Here is a 23,797-nt window from a genome sequence, read left to right on the forward strand (position 1 = left end):
AATGGATGGTGTCTTGAAGGGAGGATATAAGATGAACATCAACAAAAGCAAAACGAGGATAATGGAATGTAGTCGAATTAAGTCGGGTGATGTTGAGGGTATTAGATTAGGAAATGAGACACTTAAAGTAGTAAAGGAGTTTTGCTATTTGGGGAGCAAAATAACTGATTATGGTCGAAGTAGAGAGGATATAAAATGTAGACTGGCAATGACAAGGAAAGCGTTTCTGAAGAAGAGAAATTTGTTAACATAGAGTATAGATTTAAGTGTCAGGAAGTCTTTTCTGAAAGTATTTGTATGGAGTGTAGCCATGTATGGAAGTGAAACATGGACGATAAAATAGTTTGGACAAGAAGAGAATAGAAGCTTTCGAAATGTGGTGCTACAGAAGAATGCTGAAGATTAGATGGGTAGATCACATAACGAATGAGGAGGTTCTGAATAGGATTGGGGAGAAGAGGAGTTTGTGGCACAACTTGACCAGAAGAAGGGATCGGTTGGTAGGACATGTTCTGAGGCATCAAGGGATCACCAATTTAATATTGGAGGGCAGCGTGGAGGGTAAAAATCGTAGGGGGAGACCAAGAGATGCATACACTAAGCAGATTCAGAAGGATGTAGGTTGCAGTAGGTACTGAGAGATGAAGAAGCTTGCACAGGATAGAGTAGCATGGAGAGCTGCATCAAACCAGTCTCAGGACTGAAGACCACAACAACAACAACAACAAGTTCTAGGGGACTGACGACCTCAGATGTTAAGTCCCATAGTGCTCAGAGCCATTTTGAACCCAATCCCAATGGGGTTCCTGTTCATTACTGGTTTGATTAATGATACAGTCATTGATTTTCAATGTATCTGGATCATTTACAGTTACTCGGACATTCCGGCAGTAATTTATATACGCGTCCGGAGTCCTTATCAGTGCCAGGTCAATTTGCCGGTTGCGATAGGATAAAGTGCAGTTGACACGGGAGAGGTCAATTCTAGCCTTCATTTCCCGCAGCGCACCAAGTTCCAGTATGCAAGGTACTGTAAGATTCTTATCCACAAGGAATGAGCATAATATGGCTTCTTTTTCCGTGGCAGTCTCAGCCTACACCTAATTCCTTATCACTTGCACTCTGCCCCGTAGAGCACCTACGACCTTACAATTTTCCACTGGCAAACTGTGTAACTTCTTTACATGATCTATACATTTATATAACTGCTCATCTATGCAAGAGGCTCTCGCCCCTGTATCAAGTATTACTGTCACTTCTGTGCCATTTATTTTTGCTCTGAATGCAACATGTGAATGTTCTACCTCCTGTTGTTCCACCGATCGCGGATCAGCTGTTAATTCTTTCCTTATATCGCATCCGTCATTATAACGGAGTAAATGCACACTCACATTCTGCCTGCCCCCCTCTTTAACCTTGCCGACCGTCTGGGAAGGGCTTACAGAGGTCAGTCGGAGTTTGACGGTCTGTCGCATCCGGCCGGTACTTTGTCTGTCACGTCTGTGATTTTCACCCCGTCAGTCACAGTTTGCGATGTACCATGCGCCTTATACACATGTGGCTGACTATTCGGCGGCTGAGGTGGGGGCGGTGGCAACGTAATAACGTTAATATGATTGACAGGCACATGGCCTGTTGGCATGGCTTGTTGTGCCTGCCAATTCGCTGGCCCTGTCCGTTGCCACTGCTCATTGTTTGTTCTCATATTTTTGTTTACAAAGTAGGAGTTTCCTCCCCCTTCGCTCCGTCTCTTTCGGTTATAATTGTCTTCCCCCCCCCCTTTTTTTTTGGTGCAGACTGGTTCATGCTGGCATACTGGTTTGCATTATAACCATTGCTACTCCAGTTGTTATTCGCAGGCGGCCCATTATTAATTGAGTTCGCCTTCTTATGGAGGTTCTCTCCATGCGAATATTCGTAATTTTTGCCACAACCATTTTTACGAGTGCTATCATTACCCCGATTTCTTGCTTTATTATTACCTTAGCCGTTATTTGAGTTTCCTTGCTCACTCTGCCGGGCATCCTCATGCATTAAATCAAAAGAATCTATGGTTGCCATGAACAGTTCCAGGTCGGTATCAGGTACATGCACTAATTTTTCCCTAATCGCTGTTGGTAATTTGCCTTTTAGTATTCGTAAAACACCTCTCGCGGGCATGGGTTCATCCCAATACCTCGTCTAGTTCAAGTATCGTTCAAAGTATTTCCTTAGGTTACAACAGCGAGGGTTAAAGGATTCAGGGTTGTACACCTGTTTACGTAGTCTCTCCTGTACAGATGTAGACTAGTACCTGGCTAGGAATTTGCTTTCCAATCCAGAGAACGTCGGACACTCTTCCGCGATCTGCATCGCCCACAGTGCCGAGTCTCCCATAATAAATGAAATATCGAACTGAATTATTTGATATTCAGTTCATGACGCAGGTAACACGTTTCTAAAGCTCTTTACGAAAATCACGGGATGTACGCTTTTCTTTTCATCGTTAAATGTTTGAAATGGCCGGTGTTTGATTAACGATTTTCTTCGTGTTTTACTTGTGCTACGGTTGGTAGCATTCCGGCCTCGTTTGCAGCGACAGTACCAGTATAATTCAAGGGCGACAGCGGTTGCATTCTCCCGCAGTCTGTTTTTTCTACTCTACATATATTAAGAGCTACATTGCCGTACTCCATAGTTTCGCGCCTGTGGAACACCGCAACTCGAGCTCCAGCTGAACCACAGCTTGCGTCACACGATCGTCAATCTTTCGACCTTCAATGGTTGACATATTCGTCCGCAACTCGAGCTCCAGCTGAACCACAGCTTGCGTCACACGATCGTCAATCTTTCGACCTTCAATGGTTGACATATTCGTTTGCTTTAAGGATTGTCCTTCGACTCGAGCTCCAGCTGAACCACAGCTTGCGTCACACGATCGTCAATCTTTCGACCTTAATTGGTTGACATCCTCGTTCGCCTGTGGAACACCGCAACTCGAGCTCCAGCTGAACCACAGCTTGCGACCACAGCTTGCGTCACACGATCGTCAATCTTTCGACCTTCAATGGTTGACATATTCGTTTGCTTTAAGGATTGTCCTTCGACTCGAGCTCCAGCTGAACCACAGCTTGCGTCACACGATCGTCAATCTTTCGACCTTAATTGGTTGACATCCTCGTTCGCCTGTGGAACACCGCAACTCGAGCTCCAGCTGAACCACAGCTTGCGTCACACGATCGTCAATCTTTCGACCTTCAATGGTTGACATATTCGTTTGCTTTAGGGATTGTCCTTCGACTCGAGCTCCAGCTGAACCACAGCTTGCGTCACACGATCGTCAATCTTTCGACCTTAATTGGTTGACATCCTCGTTTGCTTGAGGGATTGTCCTTCGTTTGATTTTCTAAGACTTACTGCGCCTTGCCTAACTGATCTACGCGTTCGACTAATTGTGGTACATTTTGCGGAATGTATGTTCAATCATTTTTGCGACTTATTGTTTTACCACATCGACTTCCTGTGTCAAATGTGACACCAGCGCCTTGTCACGTTGTTCAAACATTTATTTTTTTTTCCCAAAAACTGAGCTTCATGATCTGCAGCCATAATATCTTTGACTTGTGAAATTAACGCTTGCTCACGAACCACGCGCTCTTGCCTTTCTTTCTCTTCACGTTGCTTCTATCTTAGATCTAATTGTGCCATAAGTGTAGTCAAGAAATCAGCTGTTGGTGCAGGTACTTGCATAACATTAGCTGTTGATGCAGTAGCATTACCTTTCCCCGACCCAGCGGCTGAGTGAACTTCTCCGCTCATCTGAGCCTGATCCTCAGCATTGCCTGATGTGTTGTTGTTGTGGTGTTTAATCGTGAGACTGGTTTGATGCAGCTCTCCATGCTACTATATCCTGTGCAAGCTGCTTCATCTCTCAGTACCTACTACAACCTACATCCTTCTAAATCTGCTTAGTGTATTCATACCTTGGTCTCCCGCTACGATTTTTACCCTCCACTCTGCCCACCAATTCTAAATTTGTGATCCCCAGATGCCTCAGAACATGTCTTACCAACCGGTCCCTTCTTCTTGTCAAGTTGTGCCACAAACTTCTCCCCAATTCTATTCAATACCTCCCCATTATGTACGTGATCTACCCATGTAATCTTCAGCATTCTTCTGTAGCACCACATTTCGAAAGCTTCTATTCTCTTCTTGTCCAAACTACTTACCGTCCATGTTTCACTTCCATACATGGTTACACTCCATACAAATACCTTCAGAAACGACTTCCTCACACTTAAATCTATACTCGATGTTAATAAATTTCTCTTCTTCAGAAACGCTTTCCTTGCCATTGCCAGTCTAAATTTTATATCGTCTCTGCTTCGACCATCATCAGTTATTTTTATCCCCAAATAGAAAAACTCCTTTAATACTTTAAGTGTCTCATTTCCTAATCTATATCCCTCAGCATCTCCCGATTTATTTCGACTACATTCCATTATCCTCGTTTTGCAATTTGTTGATGTTCATCTTATACCCTCCTTTCATGACACTGTCCATTCCATTCAACTGCTCTTCGAAGTCCTTTGCTGTCTCTGACAGAATTACAAAGTCATCGGCGAACCTCAAAATTTTTATTTCTTCTCCATGGATTTTAATACCTACTCCGAATTTTTCTTTTGCTTCCTTTACTGCGTGCTCAATATACAGATTGAATAACATCGGGGAGAGGCTACAACCCTGTCTCACTCTCTTCCCAACCACTGCTTCACTTTCATGTCCTTCGACTATTATAACTGCCATCTGGTTTCTGTACAAGTTATAAATTGCCTTTCGCTCCCTGTATTTTACCCCGGCCACCTTTAGAATTTGAAAGAGTATTCCGGTCAACATTGTCAAAAGCTTTCTCTAAGTCTACAAATGCTAGAAACGTAGGTTTGCCTTTCCCCAATCTTTCTTCTAATATAAGCCGTAAGGTCAGTATTGCCTCACGTGTTCCAACATTTCTACGGAATCCAAACTGATCTTCTCCGATGCCGGTTTCTACCAGTTTTTCAATTCGTCTGTAAAGAATTCGCGTTAGTGTTTTGCAGCCGTGATTTATTAAACTTATAGTTGGGTAATTTTCACATCTGTCAACACCTGCTTTCTTTGGGATTGGAATTATTATATTCTTCTTTACGTCTGAGGGTATTTCGCCTGTCTCATACATCTTGCTTACCAGATGGTAGGGTTTTGTCAGGACTGGCTCTCCCAAGGCCGTCAGTAGTTCTAATGGAATGTTGTATACTCCCGGGGCCTTGTTTCGACTCGGGTCTTTCAGTGCTATGTCAAACTCTTCTCGCAGTATCGTATCTCCCATTTCATCTTCATCTACATCCTCTTCCATTTCCATAATATTGTCCTCAAGTACATCGCCCTTGGATAAACCCTCTATATACTCTTTCCACCTTGCTGCATTCCCTTCTTTGCTTAGAACTGGGTTTCCATCTGAGCTCTTGATGTTCATGCAAGTGGCTCTCTTTTCTCCAAATTTCTCCCTGAAACTCTGTACGAGCTCTGGTTTAATCAGTTTATCCAGGTCCCATCTCCTTAAATTCACACCTTTTTGCAGTTTCTTCAGTTTTAATCTACACTTCATAACCAATAGATTGTGGTCAGAGTCCACATCTGCCCCTGTAAATATCTTACAATTTAAAAACTCGTTCCTAAATCTCTGTCTTACCATTATATGATCTATCTGATATCTTCTAGTATCTCCAGGATTCTTCCACGTATACAACCTTCTTTTATGACTCTTGAACCAAGTGTTAGCTATGATTAAGTTATGCTCTGTGCAAATTTCTACCATATGGCTTCCTCTTTCATTTTCTACCCCCAATTCATATTCACCTACTACGTTTTCTTCTCGCCCTTGTCCTATTCTCGAATTCCAGTCACTCATGACTAAGAAATTTTCGTCTCCCTTCACTACCTGAATAATTTCTTTTATCTCATCATGTATTTCACCAATTTCTTCATCATCTGCAGCGCTAGTTTTCATATAAACTTGTACTACTGTAGTAGGCATGGGCTTCGTGTCTAACTTGGCCACAATAACGCGTTCGCTATGCTGTTTGTAGTAACTTACCCGCACTCCTACTTTTTTATTCATTATTAAACTAATTACCCCTATTTTGTTTTGTATTTATAGCCTTGTATTCACCCGACCAAAAGTCTTGTTCCTCCTGCCACCGAACTTCACTAATTCCTACTATATCTAACTTTAATCTATCCATTTCCCTTTTTAAATTTTCTAACCTACCTGCCTGACTAAGGGATCTGACATTCCACGCTCCGACCCGTAGAACGCCAGTTTTCGTTCTCCTGATAACGACGTCCTCCTGAGTGGTCCCCGCCCGGAGATCCGAATGGGGCACTATTTTTGCTCGGGAATATTTTACCCAAGAGGACGCCATCATCATTTAACCATACAGTAAAGCCGCATGCCCTCGGGAAAAATTACTGCTGCAGTTTCACTTGCTTTCAGCCGTTCGTAGTACCAGCACAGCAAGGCCGTTTTGGTTAGTGTTACAAAGCCAGATCAGTCAATCAACCAGACTGCTGCCCTTGCAACTACTGAAAAGGCTGCTGCCCCTCTTCAGGAACCTAACGTTTGTCTGACCTCTCAACAGATACCCCTCCGTTGTGGTTGCACCTACGATACGACCATCTGTATCGCTGAGGCACGCAAGCCTCCCCGACAACGGCAAGATCCATGGTTCATACCCAGACATATTGTCGCCCTCTACTAGTTTTTCCTTCCGTGTCTTAACCATATTTGCATGAATTTACGCTCACTTTTTTTTTTTGGTCAGCAGTCTACTGACTGGTTTGATGCGGCCCGCCACGAATTCCTTTCCTGTGCTAACCTCTTCATCTCAGAGTAGCACTTGCAACCTACGTCCTCAATTATTTGCTTGACGTATTCCAATCTCTGTCTTCCTCTACAGTTTTTGCCCTCTACAGCTCCCTCTAGTACCATGGAAGTCATTCCCTCATGTCTTAGCAGATGTCCTATCACCCTGTCCCTTCTCCTTATCAGTGTTTTCCACATATTCCTGTTCATTCCGTTCTGAAGATCATTTAACTCTTCTTCACTTTTACTCAGGATAGCAATGTCATCAGCGAATGGTATCATTGATATCCTTTCACCTTGTATTTTAATTCCACTCCTGAACCTTTCTTTTATTTCCATCATTGCTTCCTCGATGTACAGATTGAAGAGTAGGGGCGAAAGGCTACAGCCTTGTCTTACACCCTTCTTAATACGAGCACTTCGTTCTTGATCGTCCACTCTTATTATTCCCTCTTGGTTGTTGTACATATTGTATATGACCCGTCTCTCCCTACAGCTTACCCCTACTTTTTGCAGAATCTCGAACAGCTTGCACCATTTTATATTGTCGAACGCTTTTTCCAGGTCGACAAATCCTATGAAAGTGTCTTGATTTTTCTTTAGTCTTGCTTCCATTATTAGCCGTAACGCCAGAATTGCCTCTCTCGTCCCTTTACTTTTCCTAAAGCCAAACTGATTGTCACCTAGCGCATTCTCAATTTTCTTTTCCATTCTTCTGTATATTATTCTTGTAAGCAGCTTCGATGCATGCGCTGTTAAACTGATTGTGCGATAATTCTCGCACTTGTTAGCTCTTGCCGTCTTCGGAATTGTGTGGGTGATGCTTTTCCGAAAGTCAGATGGTATATCGCCAGACTCACATATTCTACACACCAACGTGAATAGTCGTTTTGTTGCCACTTCCCCCAATGGTTTTAGAAATTCTGATGGGATGTTATCTATCCCTTCTGCCTTATTTGACCGTAAGTCCTCCAAAGCTCTTTTAAATTCGGATTCTAATACTGGATCCCCTATCGCTTCTACATCGACTCCTGTTTCTTCTTCTATCACATCAGACAAATCTTCACCCTCATAGGGGCTTTCAATGTATTCTGTCCACCTAAATGCTCTCTCCTCTGCATTTAACAGTGCAATTCCCGTTGCACTCTTAATGTTGCCACCGTTGCTTTTAATGTCACCAAAGGTTGTTTTGACTTTCATGTATGCTGAGTCTGTCCTACCGGCAATCATATCTTTTTCGATGTCTTCACATTTTTCCTGCAGCCATTTCGTCTTAGTTTCCCTGCACTTCCTATTTATTTCATTCCTCAGCGACTTGTATTTCTGTATTCCTGATTTTCCCGGAACATGTTTGTACTTCCTCCTTTCATCAATCAACTGAAGTATATCTTCTGTTACCCATGGTTTCTTCGCAGCTACCTTCTTTGAACCTATATTTTCCTTCCCAGCTTCTGTGATGGTCCTTTTTAGAGATGTCCATTCCTCTTCAACTGTACTGCCTACTGCGCTATTCCTTATTGCTGTATCTATAGCGTTAGAGAACTTCAAACGTATCTCGTCATTCCTTAGTACTTACGCTCACTAACTGGACACAAATACAGGGAGTTGCAAAAAGGTACGGCCAAACTTTCAGGAAACATTCCTCACACACAAATAAAGAAAAGATGTTAAGTGGACATGTGTCCGGAAACGCTTAATTTCCATGTTAGAGCTCATTTTAGTTTCGTCAGTATCTACTGTACTTCCTCGATTCATCGCCATGATATCATACGGGATACTCTACCTGTGCTGCTAGAACATGTGCCTTTACAAGTACGACACAACATGTGGTTCATGCACGATGGAGCTCTTGCACGTTTCAGTCGAAGTGTTCGTACGCTACTCAACAACAGATTCGGTGACCGTTGGATTGGTAGAGGCGGACCAATTCCATGGCCTCCACGCTCTCCTGACCTCTCCCCTCTTGACTTTCACTAATGGGGGCATTTGAAAGCTCTTGTCTACGCAACCCAGGTACCAAATGTAGAGACTCTTCGTGCTCGTATTGGGGACGGCTGTGATACAATACGCCATTCTGCAGGGCTGCATCAGCGCATCAGGGATTCCATGCGACGGAAGGTGGATGCATGTATCCTCGCTAACGGAGGACATTTTGAACATTTCCTGCTACAAAGTGTTTGAAGTCACGGTGGTACGTTCGTGTGTTTCCATTCCATGATTAATGTGACTTGAAGAGAAGTGTTAAAATGAGCTCTAACATGGAAAGTAAGCGTTTCCGGACACATGTCCACATAACATATTTTCTTTCTTTGGCCGTACCTTTTTGTAACACCCTGTATACACAGAAATCTGTTTCCCCCAAAATGTCACACACACAAGAAATACACAAAATATACAGAACACACACACAAATACTGAAGTAATCTAATGAAATCTTACAAATTACTACCATTGAAGCTATCACCTATCCTTTTACACTCAATTTATGACGTAATCCTATCAATACTTCTGGTGTACTGCAAAAAATCTATCTCTACCGAAATATTGCTTTGGTATCAGTACACACACAAGTGAATATATCGTTAATTTCTCTTTAGTTTATCTGGAATCTACACAGCCGATTGTGTGACCTCTATTTCAAATACTATTCGTTGTCTAGCAAATTCTATCACTGATTCACGCGCTAGTATTAAGTTATAGTACATTAATCTGACCAAATTTTCACTGTGATAAAAGAACATTATTCACTTTATCTGCAGTATTATGACAAATTTGTGCCCAGAAAATCAGCACAGTGCATGGCCCCTTGATTCCTTCCTCTTCTCGGTTCCAGCCCAGAAGCAAATGCATGTACACCCTTATCTTTAGTAATTAGTATTGCTTGTTGCTGAGTATATCTCGGTTGAGACAGTTGTATGTATTGATTCAGCTTCAGGTCCATAAATCTTCACTGCCTCATATTCGTTTAGGTGAAAGATTTTATATTTGGTGCATGGAACAATGTTACATAAATGGTATTAGTTCTTGCATCATAAACATCATTACATACATACAAATATTTACTAATATTTTTGTAACATTTTCTGATTAATACCACTATACCTCAGTTAATTTTATGTACTCAGTATTTCTGTATATAATGTTGAAACATAAAAATATGAGCCCCGCGCTCTTTGGCGTCACTTATCACGGTATAACTGTATATGTGGATGTTGATGGGCGCTTTGTCACGGGATAATTATATATTTTTATTTTTATAAGTATATATTTTTTGATTTTGGTTGGGGTGGCCTTAAATATTGTGGGTTAGCATGACACTTTTAATTAACTTATATTGTGGTAACGAAAATTTAATAGTCATGCGTGACTGGAATTCGATAGTAGGAAAGGGAAGAGAAGAAAAAGTAGTAGGTGAATATGGATTGGGGGGTAAGAAATGAAAGAGGATGCCGCGTGGTAGAATTTTGCACAGACCATAACTTAATCATAGTTAACACTTGGTTCAAGAATCATAAAAGAAGGTTGTATACATGGAAGAATCCTGGTGATACTAGAAGGTATCACATAGGTTATATAATGGTAAGACAGAGATTTAGGAACCAGGTTTTAAATTGTAAGACATTTCCAGGGGCAGATGTCGAGTCTGACCACAATCTATTGGTTATGAACGGTAGATTAAAACTGAAGAAACTGCAAAAAGTTGGGAATTTAAGGAGATGGGACCTAGATAAACTGAGTAAACCAGAGGTTGTACAGAGTTTCAGGGAGAGCATAAGGGAACAATTGACAGGGATGGGGGAAAGACATGCGGTAGAAGAAGAATGGGTAGCTCAGGGATGAAGTAGAGAAGGCAGCAGAGGATGAAGTAGGTAAAAAGACGAGAGCTGGTAGAAATCCTTGGGTGACAGAAGAAATACTGAATTTAATTGATGAAAGAAGAAAATATAAAAATGCAGTAAATGAAGCAGGCAGAAAAGAATACAAACGTCTCAAAAATGTAATCGACAGGAAGTGCAAAATGGCTAAGCAGGCATGGCTAGAGGACAAATGTAAGTATGTAGAGTGTAATCTCACTAGGGATAAGATAGATACTGCCGACAGGAAAATTAAACAGACCTTTGGAGAAAGGAGAACCACTTGCATGAGTATCAAGAGCTCAGACTGAAACCCAGTTCTAAGCAAAATGGAAAGCAGAAAGGTGGGAGTACATAGAGTGTCTATACAAGGCCGATGTGCTTCAGGGCAATATTATGGAAATGAAACAGGATGTAGATGATGATGAAATGGGAGATGTGATACTGCGTGAAGAGCACTGAAAGACCTGTGTCGAAAGAAGAATATAATAATGCAGTCCCAAAGAAAGCAGGTGTTGATAGATGTGAAAATTACCGAACTATCAGTTTAATATGTCACGGCTGCAAAATACTAACGCGAATTCTTTACAGACGAATGGAAGTACTGGTAGAAGTCGACCTCGGGGAAGATCAGTTTGGATTCCGTAGAAAGATTGGAACACGTGAGGCAATACTGACCCTACGACTTATCTTAGAAGCTAGATTACGAAAGGGCAAAACTACGTTTCTAGCATTAGTAGACTTAGAGAAAGCTTTTGACAATGTTGACTGGAATACTCTCGAATTCTAAAGGTGGCAGGGATAAAATACAGGGAGAGAAAGGGAGTGAGACAGGGTTGTAGCCTCTCCCCGATGTTATTCAATCTGTGTATTGGGCACACAGTAAAGGAAACAAAAGAAAAATTCGGAGTAGGTATTAAAATCCACGGAGGAGAAATAAAAACTCTGAGGTTCACCGATGACTTTGTCATTCTGTCAGAGACAGCAAAGGACTTCGAAAAGTGTGAGGAAGTCGTTTCTGAAAGTATTTGTATGGAGTGTAACCATGTACGGAAGTGAAACATGGACGGTAAGTAGTTTGGACAAGAAGAGAATAGAAACTTTCGAAATGTGGTGCTACAGAGGAATGCTGTAGATTACATGGTTAGATCACATAACTTTTGAGGAGGTTAAAAAACTGGAAACCCGCCTCGACTGCGAAAAAAGCACCTAGTGTTTACCTAGGTTTCGGCGTAGATAACTACACCTTCTTCAGAACAATAAAACCCACAAGTGCCTAAGAAGACCTTTGTCAATGATTAAAAGAACACCATGGCTATACATTTATAAACGAAAAAAGGGAAACACAAACAGTACATATGTACAAAGGCTAAACCGTTACTTAATGGTGTAACCTCAACCTCACACCGGCGTATGTTCGATGGGCCACGACCCGCCATACACTGCAGCTACAAATGGTCGCTCACTTACACGCTCGACCCGCTACCTATGCACATGCGCAAGACAAGGGAAGTTACTTGAATGCGCATGCGCATGCTAATACGTGAACGTTTATACATGTGTCGTGGCTAAATAGCCCTTATATTCCCAATCATGGATCAACGTATTTCAAAAATAGAATGGATAGAATGAGTGATGAGCTACATAGGAGATGAAGCTTAAAAATAACCGCACACGGTTGCTTATGCTAGGAAAGAAACATATATGAAGCTATCTATGACAACAGATAAAGATATAAGGATAAAACGTGAGGTGTTCAACGGGCTAAAATCACCTTCATCGTAAAGGAAATGACGAAAAAGAAAAGATGAACAGCTTCACCAACCGCGCTCGCCAATCAGCGCACGCATGTGAAAATCCCCAGATCAACAGATTTACAAGTATGAAGAACAAATTAAAGGTGCGAAACCTTCAAAAAATTTTCTGTTTCTTAGTAGGAGTTGGTCGTTAAGGATATTGTCTTTATCCACACCGTGGTGCTCTTTTCGCAGTCGAGGCGGGTTTCTAGTTTTTTAATATATTAACCAACGACTGCTGACGCGCTGCAATGTTGAAGGTTCTTAATGAGGAGGTATTGAATAGAATTGGGGAGAAGAGGAGTTTGTGGCACAACTTGACAAGAAGAAGGGATCTGTTGGTAGGACATGTTCTGAGGCATCAAGGGATCCCCATATTAGTATTGGAGGGCAGCGTGGAGGGCAAAAATCGTAGAGGGAGACCGAGAGATGAATACACTAAGCAGATTCAGAAGGATGTAGGCTGCAGGACGTACTGGGAGATGAAGCAGCTTGCAGAGGATAGAGTAGCATGGAGAGCTGCATCAAACTATTCTCAGGACTGAAGACCGTAACAACAATAACCGGGATAACACTCGTACGGACATCGGCTGCCCCGAAGTACGTACGATATAAAAATTTTTTAACACAACGTTCGACTCACCGCCTTCTAATAAATAGTTTGGGTGAGCGCAGCTATTTAGAAAAGATCTATGTAAATTCTTACGCAAACTGTAATTATTAACATGGGTCTCAGGGGCTACTGGTTATTTATGTACCAAATGTCACAAATATCAACTGAAATGTTGTGGAGGTTATTGAATATACTGGTTTTCAATATTTCTTGTTCATTATTTGCAAGGCAAAACTGGAGAGAATATCCTCTGCCGTTGGGCGGCCAAAATGAAAGATACTGAACTCATACAGTGCTGTGGATTTTAGTAAATGAAATGTATCACCACCGTCTTTAACTTTGAAATTAATGAAAGATCAAAATTGAGAAGTCTCTCGCATTTACATTCAATATTATGATATGAAATTTTAATTAAGTAATACAGTCAGCGTAATGGCCGAGTAAATCCTGCTAGGGGAGATGAGCTCACTGCACTATGAAGTTGTGTAAAAAATTTGTTAATTATAATTAATGGTTGCGATCATGATAGGTGACCACTAAGTCATTAATACACACTTTCTAATACCAATTATAAGTGTAATTTGCCAAATTACAACCAAACTTAAATATTATCCAGCGCTACAATGGCGGCCTACCTCTAGACGAAACAAAACATGAGAGCTCGTTCAATCAAAGTATTGTCTCTGATCATCATGGCCTATGTTACACACAGATTATACCAAAAAACTGTTTTGTTAATTACATTTTTATTTGTGTTTCGGTTATAATAACTTACGTTCCTTACTATTTGTTATACATCGCGTAGACTTACTCAGACTTTAGATTATGTATGGTTCAGACGCCTCAGGAAAAAACTTCTTTTCCATTTCTCCAAATGTCCGTTTATGTGACGTACCGTCAGTTCTTATCATTAGTTTACTCCTCAGGACACCCTCTACAAGGTGTTGAAGTTTATGTGATTTTAGATGCACCCTATTGAGATTATGTGGTGGGGAACAATACGTCAGATGTAAGATCTCTTGAAATGTGTTATTAAATAATGTGAAGACCGTGTCTGTGTGTTTTAATGTATTTTGTTCTCCGAGAAATGTCTAGTGGCCAATATTCAAAGATAGTAGGAAGCGAACCTCCTACCATGGAAAACTATTTGTTGTACAAGTTACGGTCTTCAACACCAGCAACTGGTGTGCTCACACGGCGCTTCCTCTAAACACAAGTAATGTGGGCAACATAATGACAGACAATAAACAAATTTATTATAATAGCTATATAGAACGAAGTACTCAGCTCTGACTGATGACTGCTGCTTGATACTCTCCATGTACCCCTGCATGTAACTAACGTAACACTTTGGAAGAGAGCTATTTGTCCCATATAAATTGAGTCTGCATTGCTGTACGTAGCAGTTATGAGTGCTTATTTTATTATTTGAATTTTTTATTTAAGGTCTTATTTTATTATAATTCCAGCCACGAACCACATATGTTTATTAGTGAAATAATTGATTTTATTCAATGATGACCAATTTCATACATACAAATGCACGTACAGTGGTAGCTGGGCATACAAATACGTCAAAATTACATAGGTATGGATGGGTAGTGGGCTGTCAGCGATACAATATCTCGTCCTTCAGCCAAAAGATTTTACAAAAGATAAATAACAATATTACAATAAAATCCATAGATGCAAAATTTAAAAACTTTTTAAAAATCAGTGAAAACATGATTGTATGATGCTATGTACAAAAATAAAACTTTATTTTTTTCGTTTAAAATGTAGAAAATAAATCTTTTTCTCATATTGCTTGGACCCCCCCCCCCCCCCCCCCTCAACCCTCTTTCCACTGCACCAAACTGACTGGAATGGACGTGCGAAAAACGCTATTTTTCTAAACGCATGCCCATATGGATCTCCTACGTCTTTCAGTTTCAAGCCCTGTGTGTACCATAAATTTGAACGAAAGCGGTGATGGCGAAGCAGGTGCGGCTGCCTTGTCAGACGGTCGGCGTTTATTGTCCGACAGACACGTGTTAGTTGTGGCTGACTATGAAGCCAGCACTGATGACCCGCATCCACCGGAATTTCAGACAATAACTGTTGCTGGCAATGAAATGGGCTACTTACTGCAATGGTGCAAATTGAAACTGACAGAATGTTGCTGCGCTTAAGATTACAAGATAGAGAAAACTTTTAGATGATCGGGTACCCAAACATGATGGAAATATTCTCATACCTTGGTAGATATTGAATATATCGCGCCGTTACACATATAAACGGTTCAGCCTCACAAGCTCTGTCACAAAGTTCCAAAACCTAAGTACCGTAAGCACCACTGCGACATACATCTTGACACTATTAGTACATTCTCATGCGACAGATATACCTAAAGTTGAAAACCGATTTTCGGAACCATTTTACGCTGTCGTGTTTACATGTCAAGGTCTGAAGCGTATTTGTTAACCCAGTTAAATATGGTGCCTGGGAAATAGCTGTTGTAGTTTATGATTTAGTTAGTACAGCCGCTGTTTCTCTTCAATTACGAGAGGTATAAACAGTTTCAGTCTAATATTTCTACTTATCTTTCGCAGTATTAGCCGAAAATTTTTAAAAACAAGACGAAACCTGATACCCCAAGCACGTTTCAAAACCGATTGCCTTTACAAGGGAGCAAAAATCGTTTGCAGAAATGGAAAAACGGCACCCGGAAACGGATTTCCAGAATCTATTTTGAAGTGTTTTCATGACCACCTAGAAGCGGTTTTGGGTAGTCGGTTTACGAAATCTGGTTTTGGGAGGACCATGTAAATGGAATATATGAGGAAATAAGTTAGACTACCATGCAGTGACGAATCACGTGCCTGATTACTGACACGCTAGACGTCGCTGTTACAGGTCAGTTCAGATTTGTTCAATACAAATATTCTCTTTAATCTACTGTGCTTCCAAAGAGACTTACTACAAGTAAATATAATAGCGTAGATGACTCTACTTAGTATTATACAATAAACTGTTACTGGAAGGGAGGGCATATTAAAAATAATACATTACAAATATTATCTATTAGCATTGTAGAACAAAATTAATTATTAAGGGGCCATTGTATGTCATATCCCGCCGATGTTAACTTATCCAATTTTGTGATCCATCATCTTGGAAACTTTTTAAGACACCAACTTACGATATTTCATAATTATTGAATGCACCTTTCTAGATACACTGAACTGGAACTGTTACTAAAATTCTATTGTGGGGCATGTTATCTTTTCTTTCGAACACTCATTTTTTTGACAGAATTTTGTAAATAAATAAACATCAAAACAAAACAACTAAGGATATTTTAATTATTCTAGTTCCATATGTGATGAGTCTCACACTTGGCACGGTGTGAAAATATCATGTCTCCACCATCAATACTTTTTTTAGAAAATGGGTCATTTATTGCAAAAATGTAGTTCACTGATAGAGGTTTAAAACTTTTTTATTACAATTTCTTATACAGACTTACATTTCTCCGTCTTTTATGCACTAGAATCGCCCTGGCCCATAGTCTGTGTCTTCTTCGGTGTCACAACATCCCAGTGCTTGCCCCCTCCTTTTCTTTCTTGCTTCCTGTGTCATTGGCTGAGCAGCTAACTCTGCTTCATGTACAAGAAGCTCATCCAATTCCCACAGTCCTTTAGCTGTGTTCTGTCCAAATCTTACTCCTAACTTCTCCAGAACCTTAAGTCTTTCATAGTTCCCACTATTTAAAGTTATTACAGCACCAGGCACTGCTGACTTCAGAGTCATAAGGCCAACAAATACATTTTTAGGCACACAGCACCACACAACATTATTGAAGGATTTATTCACATTCTGGGTCTTCCCACGTATACACTTTTTTAGTAGCTCAGGATTTGGCGAATCTCTGTAAATAGGTTTTTAATTTGCTCCATTACTGCCAAAGGAAGGGAATGTTTGTATGTTCATGCAGGGTGCCATAAAATTCAGCTTGCCTAGATTTACAACAAGTGTTTGGTGGAGGTGGACACAAAGCAAGGCATGATTTCCTTCACTGCTTCAAGTACTCGAGAAGAATATGCAGGTCTCACATATCTCTCACCAGCAAATTTGCGTTTCTTCCATTTGCTTTTACGCTTAGTCATTTTAGTTTCGTATAAGAAGCAACAGAAGTTCGCTTACTACGAAAATAGCCGATGATCACACTACTGTCAACGATAACTAGTGTCAAAAACAAAGGACTGAGCCGGCCGGAGTGGCCGAGCGGTTCTAGGCGCTACAGTCTGGAACCGCGTGACTGCTACGGTCGCAGATTCGAATCATGTCTCGGGCATGGATGTGTGTGATGTCCATAGGTTGGTTAGGTTTAAGTAGTTCTAAGTTCTAGGGGACTGATGACCTCAGAAGTTAAGTCCCATAGTGCTCAGAGTCATTTGAACCAAAGGACTGGTTTGCTTATTCCTGATGCCAACTTCTGAGACGTAGCAGTGGACACAAATCAAAGCAATTCGCAGCCCTCTAGACTGTGTAGCTCGCAAGATATGACTGCTCAACTGTGGCAGTATATGCGTAGCCGCGAAATTTGACAGTCACACGTCAAAATTCAAAATTTGAAAGTCTTACAGTTGTCTGATTTTAATGTATTATATACCAAAATGTTCAGGAAAGTTCAAAGTACGTTATTCATTAGAAAACAGAATATGTAAAATTTCACATACAATGTGTCCTTAAAACAAAAGGTTCAGATCTCTCTAAAAAGTAAACCATAGCAAAACTTGATACCACATGGTGCGCCGTCACAATCTGTTTTTCAATCGGTATCTCACAAAGCGGCTCACAGTTATATGGATTGTATAGGCGGCGTCTAGCCTGTCAGAATGCAGCCACAATACTCGCCGCTGCATGGCAAACTAACTTGTTTCCTCAAAGTGTCATCATTTATTCGCAGTGGTGCTTATGGTATTCAGATGTTCTGACTTTGTTACGAAGGTTTTGCTGCTAATCATTGTGACTGTACGATCCAGACTGCCGCAGAAAAATTTGCAGCCCGCCGGAGTGGCTGAGCGGTTCTAGGCGCTACAGTCTTGAACCGCGCGACCGCTACGGTCGCATGTTCGAATCCTGCCTCGGGCATGGATGTGTGTGATGTCCTTAGGATAGTTAGGTTTAAGTAGTTCTAAGTTATAGGGGACTGATGACCTCAGAAGTTAAGTCCCATAGTGCTCAGAGAAAAAAATTAAAAAAAATTAAAAAATTAAAAAAATAAAATAAAATAAAAAAATTTGCAGCACCCTCTATGGACTGCGTTCAGTGGTAGCGGGTTATAATATGTACATAACGATGGGTTGTACTACTAGTCATTGATTTGTCATGGCCATCGGTGACCAAATGGCGCTCAGAAGCCCCATCCGTGCTCCCTTAGTTTTGATTCAGCAAGCAATGACTGTGCTATGTTTAGAGGGGAAGAGCTTCTGCAACATTTTCCCTACCGAGCAACCATACCCACCGACTCCAGCTGAAAGGGATTGCACCGTAGGCCTGCAGGTAGCTGGGTGGACGTATCGTCGTAGTGCTGCTTCTGCAGGCTAAAGTAACCAGAACCCACTACAATATACAGGTTGTTATTTCCATGCTACTGGCTTTTATCCGACAGAAAGGTGATGTGCTTTTCACAGCAGAATATAGCAGGCCCACGTACGGCTGCTGCCACACAACATTCTCTTCGTTGTGTTCAATTGCTGTGGCCAAAAAGATCACCCACCTCTCACCAGCTGAACACGAATGGGACGTGATGAAGTGGGAACTGACTCGTCCTCAAGGACCTGAAAGAACCACTGACCAGTTAAACAAAATGCGCAAGATGCTTGAGACGATCTATCGCATGATGCCGTTCGGCGCCTTTATGACCGTTTCATGTGAGAATACACGCCTGCGTTGCTGCCAGAGAGGATATCGTTTGAAAAGATGCGATTGCCTCTGTCAGCACACTTGTCATCAAGACTACTTTGTCCTTGAGGACGTTGCATTTCTTCTCAGCAGTGTAAACACACTGAAGAGCCAAACAAACCGATACACCTGCCTAATATCGCGTAGGGCCTCCGCTCGCAAGCAGAAGTGGACAACATGACGTGGCATCGACTCGACTGAAGGGAACTGATACCATGAATCCTGTACGGCTGTCCATAAATCCGTAAGTGTACTAGGAGGTTGAGATCTCTTCTGAACAGCACGTTGCAAGACATCACTGATATGTCTGTCGAGTTCGGTTGCCTGCGGAAGTGTTTAAACTCAGAAGAGTGTTCGTGGATGCACTATGTAACAATTCGGGACGTGTAGGATGTCGCATTGTCCTGCTGGAATTGCCCAAGTCCGTCGGAATGCACACCATGGACATGAATGGATGAAGGTGATCAGACAGGATACTTAAGAACATGTCAGTTGTCAGAGTCGTATCTAGACGCATCAGGTGTCCCATATCACTCCATCTGCACACGCCCCGCATAATTACAGAGCCTCCACCAACTTGAACAGTCCCCTGTTGACAAGCAGGATCCATGGATTTATGAGCTTGTCTCCATACCCCTGCACGTCCATCCGCTCGATACGATTTCAAAAGAGACTCGTCCGACCAGGCAACATGTTTCCAGTCACCAACAATGTTGGTGTTCACGGGCTCAGGCGAGGCGTTATGCTTAGTGTCATGCAGTCATCGACGAAACACAAGTAGACCTTCTGTTTCGAAAGCTTATATCGATGATGTTTCATTGAAGGGTTCGCATGCTCACACTTGTCAATGGCCCAGCATTGAAATCTGCAGCAAAATGAGGAATGGGTGGACCTCTATCACCTTGAACGATTCTCTTCTGTCGTCGCTGGTCCTGTTCTTGCAGGATCTTTTCCCGCTGCAGTGATGAAGGATTGATGTTTTACCGAATTTCTGATATTCACGGTACTCTGGTGAAATGGTGGTACGGGAAAATCCCCACTTCATTGCTGCCTCGGAGATACTGTGTCCCATGGCTTGTGCGCCGACTATTACATCACGTTCAAATTCACTTACATCTTGATAACGTGTCATAGCATCAGCGGTAATCAATCTAACAATTGCGCCACACTTGCTACCATATATAGGCGTTGCCAACCGCACCGCCGCGTTCTGCCTGTTTACATACCTCTGTATTTGAATACGCATGCCAACACCAGTTTCTTTGACGCTTGAGTGTATGTTTAGTACACCGCATGTACTGAGTTATGAAATGCTTAATGTTGCTTAACTTGATTTCTGATTCTATATGTGCCTAGTTATTCCTACGTCAAGGTATTCAGTACTTGCAAGGGACATGGAAACGAGTCTGATGGAAAAAGTAATAAATTGTTTATTATTTCAGAAGCAACCGTCGTAATGATAATACGTTTAGTCCTGTGAGACAAGATGGTCAATGCCCGCATGGAAAATACTTTTGCGTTTAGCTACCGGAAGCCTGATTGTACCCACGGGTGTACCTCTTCGTCCGAAGCAAATCCTCTACCACGAATTTCAGGAACGTGTGTGCAGCCACTATCCTGCACCAGAATGATACCATCCTGGGCCTTTGGACTTGATAACGCGCTTCAATTTTTGCAAAGTGCCCACTTTCCACTGTGCGTTAATTTTGGCGCTGTGTTTCAGGAAACAGCATTGGGTCCTTGATCAAAGAGAAAGTTCATCATGACTTTCCCGGAGCTTGTGTGCTTGTTGTTTCGACTGGGCTGCGGACATTTCGCTGAAAGCCGTCACACGGCCTCCATACAGTCCCGATCTCTTCCAGTGCGATTTACATACTTTTGGAGCCCTGAAGAAAGACTTTAGTGGCCGTGGATTTGCTTCAGACAAAGAGATGCACATCTGGGTACAATCATGCTTCGTAGGACGCCTCAAGGATTTTTCCGTGGATGCACTCGCTGGATTGTCTCACACGGAGATGAATGATTAATAGTTATGACGGTTACTCTTGAAATTATAAAAAGGTTTCTTCTCTTTTTATCTGTGTCTCTTTCATTAGACTCCCCCCTATATATCTGCAAGTCTTAAGATGTCACCACTGACTGAAATTAATATCTTTCTTCATAAACGCTTGTGGTTCATTATTGGAATTATGCTACAATAAATAACTCCTGGAGAGCTGGAATTCTCTACTGTGATCACGTCGAGCCTCGTGAAGTTTCAACTGTGGCTATGGATATGATTACTTAGAAGGGGAACTCAACTACTTGTCAGCATCGATTTCGCTGAAATTTATCGTGTATGTAGAGACTGGCCAGAAATGAAAGTCACAGAAGTAGGAGGATCAAAAAAAAAATAAAATTTTTGACAGGAGTCGGGTGAGGCATGTTATCATTAATATCAGGCAGCGGCTGGTGCAGAGAAAAGTACACAGGGCGGTAATATGAGCATCGATAGGTCAAGTCGCTACGCAGAAGCTTTCTTTTATTTTCATTTTTTTTCGTTGTGTATACTGTAAGTAAACCGAAAGAATATTCATTGTATTGCATTTATTAATATTTTCATAAGTGACATGAAAAGGAAACGCAAAAGAAAGTTTGGGATTGCAAATAAATCTCCAGGAAAAGATTCTAATGTGCGAGTGGAAACTTCAACTAAAAAAAATTAAGTACATTCATTATTTTACAGATGATTATTTATGTGTGCTGGGGCTATATTCGTCGTATAAACAGGAGCATCATTAATTGTCTCGGCATCTTAAACACGGTTTAAAAGCTGAATTGTAACTAATTGGTTGTTGTAAAGTTTCTAAACAAAACAAACTTGGTTTACATTTATAAAAGTTTCTCTCCCATTGCACAGGTTGGCAGACAATCACGCGTAACGTATCATTGGCTACGAGCACTGAGTATGCGTAATGAAATGTATTGTGATGTGATTTCTTTTTCTCTCTAAATGTACCGACTTCAGCTACACTAGGTACCTACTGTTCGCGTGCAGTTGCCCAGTGCTACTGGAAGGTGGAATAGAAACTAACGGAATACGAAACCCTGTACGCTTTAACTACAGTCGCTTTTGGGGATGGTATTGGAGAGTCCTTGTGGACAAGTACAGTCCTTTCTGGAAAGTTTAATTGCAATCCCAAATTTTCCTTTATCTTTCCTTTTCATGCCATCCATGAAAATATTAATAAATACAGTATACAGGCCGCTATTTCAGTTTATTTGCTGGATAAGTAAATATAAAATTTAAAACACAGCGTCTCTACCCCACGAACCCCAGATAAGTACTATATGCTTCCGCTGCGCCAATCACTGCCTGTCTACTACACTAACAAAACTGGCTCACGCCTAGCCCGACCGGCGCCAAAAATGGTATTGTGTAGAAGCGCATGGCCATCTGGATCTTCCACTTCTGTCACTTCCATTTCTGTCAGAGCCCTGAATATAACATAAATTTGGACAAAATAGGTGGTGACGAAGTAGGCGCGGTCACCTTGTTACATAGTCGGCGTTTGCTGTACGATAGCCACTTGTGTGTTGCGGCTGACTATAAGGGCAGCAACTGAAGAACTTCATCGGTCGGAACTTGGGACTGTAACTGTAGCTGGCGAGGAAATACGCTTACTGCAACGGTGCAATCTGAAACTGCCCGAGTGTTACTGCTCGTCCACATTTATCAGTGACCGTCCGAATAATCTTGCGTCCGCGATCTCGTTGGTGGAAACAGTGAGTAGTTTCGATTATCTGCACCCTCTCTGGCAGCTGACAGTGATTAGCTGGGTGGAGAGGACAATTTGAAGGTTCCGTGACGGAAGCATTAACTGTTTCCAGTTTATGAGCGTCATCTTTGTGGTAACAGATGAGAACTGGGTGGCGCCCGACGTGCAGTCTGCCTGGCTGGTGACACCCACTCGTGATATACAGTTGTGTGCCGAGTTCCTGAGTACGCAGCGCATTCCTGATAACAGCAAAGTCCCTTAGGAAATGCTCACCTTAGTCAGGCAAAGTAATACAACACATATCTTCACCAAACTGGAAAAAATTCCTTTCGGCGATAAGTTGCTAAATGACACATTCATGTAACAACAACTTATCCCATTTGTACGAGGGGCATTTAGTAAATAACGCAACATTTTTTTCGGAAAGTAGGTTTTATGCAGGATTCCAATATATAGTAGTATTTCACACTCTTTTGGCTATAAGACGCTATTATTCAACATAATCTCCTTTCAATGCCACGGTCTTGGGGAAAGCCTGTATGCCCACGTGGTACCACCTTACATACAGCGTCAGAGCTAACGTCTTGCTACATCAGTAACTTCCCCGTCATCCGTGTATTGCTCCACGTGGAGTGCATCCTCTATTCAGCCAAGCAGATGCAGTCGGAAGATGCGAAATCCTGGCTGTGGGAAAGAAGGAGAAGAACTGTCCAATTAAGTTTTGTGAGCTCCTGTAGTGAGTGCAGTCTTGTGTGAGGCCTTGTATTGTCATGGAGAAGTTCGTTCGCATTTTAGTGGCCACGAACACGTTAAAGTCGATTCTTCAATTTCCTGAGGGTGGCACAGTGCACTTTAGAGTTGAGGGAGGACGTCAAGCATCGGTCCCAGAAGACTGTCACCATGACTTCTTCCGGATGAGGGTGTGGCTATGAACTTTTTCTTCCGAG

Source organism: Schistocerca nitens, chromosome 6 (genome assembly GCF_023898315.1).
Source record: "Schistocerca nitens isolate TAMUIC-IGC-003100 chromosome 6, iqSchNite1.1, whole genome shotgun sequence".
Lineage (NCBI taxonomy): Eukaryota > Metazoa > Arthropoda > Insecta > Orthoptera > Acrididae > Schistocerca > Schistocerca nitens.